The sequence below is a fragment of the Nannospalax galili genome, unplaced genomic scaffold, assembly GCF_000622305.1.
Source record: "Nannospalax galili isolate Female #2095 unplaced genomic scaffold, S.galili_v1.0 scaffold741, whole genome shotgun sequence".
Taxonomy (NCBI): Eukaryota; Metazoa; Chordata; class Mammalia; order Rodentia; family Spalacidae; genus Nannospalax; species Nannospalax galili.
Window position 1 is genome coordinate 1,737,978 of NW_008346093.1, and position 5,049 is coordinate 1,743,026.

Genomic DNA, 5,049 nt, shown 5'->3' on the forward strand with positions numbered 1-5,049 from the left:
AGAAACCCACTCCCGAGATAGCAACTTTCATGAGGGCAGTGCTGTGATAATTAAATTTCAAGCTGAGGGGCTGAAGAGATGACTCAGCAGTTAAGAGGAGTTCGTTGGGGCTGGAGAGATGGCTCAGCGATTAAGAACACTGGTTGTTCTTGCAGAAGACCTGGGTTCAAATCCCAGCACCCACATGGCAGCTAACAACTGTCTGTAACTCCCGTCCCACGGGATCCCACTGCCTTTTCTGACCTCTGTGGGCACTGAACGACACGGGTGCACTTACCTACATGCAGGCAATACATGCAAACACATAAAATAAAAATAATAAATAAAATTGTTTTAAAAAAGAGCACTTGGTTAAGAGCGCATTCTGCTCTTGTAGAGGACCTGAGTTTGGTTCCCAGCACCCAAGTCAGGACTCACAACCATCTGTAACTCCAGCTTCAGGGGATCCAATACCCTCTTCTGGCCTCTGCAGGCACCTGCACTCACATGTACATACCAACATACCACCAACATACACAGACATACAGACACAGACACACAGACACACACACACACACACAATTTAAAAATAAATCTAAAAAAATTTTCAGTGTGAGCTTCAGATGGGGCATTCCAACCGTAGCACTATTTTCTCTTGTTCTTTTTCCCAGTGATGAAATCTCTCAATTACTTTCAAAATATTACATCTTGTAGAGTTCTCTTCTTGAGGCATCTGCTCTAGGAGCCTCACCTGTCTCCTTTCTGGGGCCTGCTCTATTGCTCCATTCTAGAATCACCAGCATCCTGTAGAATTCCTTCAGCTGTCCAATATTAAATCTGCTTCCTTAATTCAATGCATTTCTTGCTCTTTTTTCCCCATTAGAGTATACTGTATCTCTCCTGACTTACCAAGAAAGGATATGCGAGGAGTAGGTTTTTCTGAGATTTGTCCACCCAAAATTCCCTCCATCCTTATACTTCATAGACAGTTTAGCTACATACAGAATTCTAGACTGGTTACTTTCAACCTGAATTTTATTTTTGAGACAGGGTCTCACTATATAGCCCTAGTTGGCCTGGAACTCACTATATAGACCAGGCTGACCTCTGCCTCCCAAGTGCTGGGATTAAAGGCATGTGCCACTACACCCAGATCAACCTGAATTTTGAAAGCATTGTTTCTTTGTATTCTAGTTTCCACTATTACTGATGAGAAACACATTGTCATTCTGATTCTGATTATTTCTGTATGAAACTTTTTTGTTGTTGGTTTTCTTCCTTTCTAAAGGTTCTTCCCTTGTTCCAAGCACTCTGAAATTTCATGTGTTTTGGTATGAGGCTACTTTTCTTTCTTGGTTTTCCTTTTGGTCTTTTTGAGACAGGGTCTCCCTGTAGCCCCAGCTGGCCTGGAACTCACTATGTAGACCAGGCTGGCCTCAAACTCAGAGATCCACCTGCCTCTGCCTCCCAAGTCCTGGAATTAAAGGTGTGTACCACCACATCCAGCTGAGGCTACTTTTCATATGTTCGTTCTGGACACTATTGAACTCATTAATTCTGCCAACTCTTGAGATTTTTTCTTTTTTGTTTTATATATTACTTTTATTTTATGTGTAAGAATGTATTGCCTCTCTCCCGCTCTCTCACTTATCTATCATCCATCCATCCATCCATCCGTCTTTTTAAAAATATTTATTTTTATTTTATGTGTATGAGCCTGCATGTATGTAAGTGTACTCGTGTCATCCAGTGCCCACAGAAGTCAGAAGAGGGGGTCAAATTCCCCTGGAACTGGAGTTAAGAAGTTAAGATGTTAAGTTAGCTGCCATGTGGGTGCTGGAATCGAACCCAGGTCCTCTGCAAGAACAGCCAGTTCTCTTAACCACTGAGCCATCACTCCAGTCCCATCCATCCATCCATCCATCCATCCATCCATCCATCCATCCATCCATCCATCCATCCACTGTTCCAATCAGTTATCTATTCCAATCAACTGTTCCAATCAGTTATTAAAACTAACATAAATTGAGAATTTGTTATTTGCTAGTTTTTCTTGATTTAAGAAGCCATCCAAGGACTGGGGTTGTAGCTGAGTGGAAGAGTACTTGCCTAGAATGTGCAAGGCCAGAAGTCAGAAGACTTAGTGGGTAAAGGCATTTGCTGCTGAGCCTGACAACCTGAGATCAGTCCCTGTGGAAAGACAGAACTGATTCCCCCAAGTTCTCCTCTGATTTCTACACACATGCCCAACATACATAAAATGTAAGACAAACAAATACATTTTAAAAAGTTAGGTAAAGCATAGCAAAACAAAGTTAAATTAAGTTGATGTGACACTGGACAAGTGGTTTAACCTCACTGAGCCTCAGCTTTGTCAAAATTCCTACAACATACATAGCATTATATGAAATATTGAATGTGTGGCATACCAAAGGCTCAGACTGTTTTCTCACACAGCATTAATTTCATCTCTAATGATAATCTCATGTGAATCTGGCATTCACATGAGATTGGAGGGTAATTGGCTGGAAGGAAAGTGGAAACACTGTTGAATTCTCTGTTTAAGGAGCTTCAAGAGGCTCATATAGAACTGCTTTTGCTGTTTTGTTTTTGCTGCTATTCCACTGAAATTCCCATTCTGATCTTTAAGAGAACCTTAGGTGAAGGGCTGGGCATGGTGACGTGTGCCTTTAATTCCAGCACTCGGAGGCAGAGGCAGGCAGACCTCTGTGAATTTGAGGCCAGGCTTGTCTATATACAGAGTTCCAGGTCAGCTAGGGATGCATAGTGAGGAAAATAAGAGAGAGAGGAAGAGAGAAAGAAGTTGGGGCAGAAGGGAGGCTTTCTTTTCATCTTACTGACTGTCAGAAATTCAAGTCTTTATGACTACATTTTTTTTTTTTAAATTACAAAAGGTTCTCAGGGATTATGCCGTGAGATTTATCTTCAACCAATTACCGTTTCGGTCAGTGTTTAAAATACGGCCATGTCTAGTTAAGGAGCAAAGAAGAAACAACAAAAAGAAAACAGAGGGAAAGAGAATAAAATGTTTTCTTTTGCCTTCACAAATCCTGTAGACCCAAAATGTTCTGTATTTTATGTCTTCTGAGGATTTGTACAAAAACCACCAAGAAATGACAGAACATTGTTTATCCTCAAAAAATATTCATCCTTCGGGCCGGGTGTTGTGGTGCATGCCTTTAATCCCAGCACTGGGGAGGCAGAGGCAGGCGGATCTCTGTGAGTTCAAGGCCAGCCTGGTCTACATAGTGAGTTCCAGGACAGCTGGGGCTACAGGGAGACCCTGTCTCAAAAAGGACAAAAAAAAATATTCATCCTTCTTAGGTGTCAGACTCTGGAAAGGAAAAACTCTTCAACTCCATCAGAGTTGAATGAAAAGCAAGTTTTTTTTTTTTTTATAATAACAAGAAGTTAGAACTTCAAGTGGAGAGCAAACAATCAGAAATCAAGATGGAAAAAGCTAAAACAGAAGACGAAAAGTGAGTGCACCCAGGAAAGAATGGCCACTTGCCCCAAAGGGAAAGGACAGTTATTCAAAATACAGATGGGAATTAGGAGTTGGGAATCACTTTATAAGATTTCCTTTTGGGGGTTGGATAGATGGCTCAGTGGTTAAGAACACTGGCTGTTCTTGCAGAAGACCTGGGTTTGAATTCCAGCACCAACATGGAAGCTAACAACCATTCATAACTCCAGTTCCAGGGGATCTGACTCCCTCTTCCATTCTCCATGGGCATTCCATGACATGGGTGCACTTACACACATGCAGGCATAACAGTCATACACATAAAATAAAAATACATAAATTTTTAAAAAATTAAAAAAAAATAAATAACAGTATTTTTTTAAAAAAGATTTCCTTTTGGGGCCTGGAGAGATGGCTCAGTGGTTAAGGGCACTGACTGCTCTTTCAGAGGACCCAGGTTCAGTTCCCAGCACCCACATGGTTGCTAATAACTGTCTGTAATTCCAGTTCCAGGGGCTCTAGCCCCCTCTTCTGGCCTCTGTGGGCATTGCATGACATATAGTGCACATACATGCGTACAGGAATACACTCATACACATAAAATAAAAATAAATTTTAACTTTTTATTTCCTTTTTTTATTTGGAAGAATTCTAGGAGACTCTTTGGAAGAATAAGGTGTTATAGTTGTGTCATAACCAAAATATGAAAACTATTTATATTCTGTATTTTGGGAGGAAGATATTCTTTTGGAAGATAGTAATTTCTTTAGGAGTAAGAAAAACAGTAATAGGTGGTAGAATGCTAAAGGTAGAGATTTTTCTACTTGAGTTTTCAGAGGATGTTTGGGAGGCAAGAGGATACATTTCTGTGATATTTCCTCAAGAATTATATTTTTATCTTTTAAAATAGATCTAGGTTGGGCTGGAGAGATGGCTCAGCGGTTAAGAGCACTGACTGCTCTTGCAGATGACCTGGGTTCGATTCCCAGCACCTACATGGCGGCTACACACCGTCCTTAACTCCAGTTCCAGGGGAATCTGAAGCCCTCTTCTGACCTCCGCATTGCATGACATAAGTGCATTCGCATACATGCAGGCAATACACTCATACACATAAAATAAAAATAATAGTCACAGTTGGTTACTTTCTGAGCTCCTTGGCATCTGAGCATGGATATATAAAGTCATCAGGTAGATTTCAATGGTAATGTTTTTCACATCTATTAATTATTAAGGAACAAATTTTTATGCTTTGAAGAATGTTTTTATACACCCACTTCCTGGATAGCACCCTCCCATAGCCTCCCTCCCCCAACTAGAGCCCTTATACTCTGATATCCCTGCTACTATCTACTGTGTTGTCAGCACCCCCTACCCTTCCCCACTACTTGCCCTTCTGGTGAATCTAGTCACCCTATCTAGAGATCCTTGTTTTAGGAAGATCGCAGCTGTTCCTCATCTAGCAGCATCAGTTGTCAATATTCCTTTAGATAAGTTTGGGGTCTACTGTTCATTTTCCCAGTTCTATGCTGCATTACTATCTGGGAGTCCCTTAGGCCACCCTGTCCAAAAACTAAAAAGAA

The 5,049-nt window shown here is 41.0% G+C and overlaps 1 pseudogene; it reads left to right on the plus strand.

Moving 5' to 3' along the window:
• Positions 1 to 2,907: 2,907 nt before the first annotated feature.
• Positions 2,908 to 5,049, plus strand: part of LOC103741693 — a 56,256-nt pseudogene continuing 54,114 nt past the window's right edge.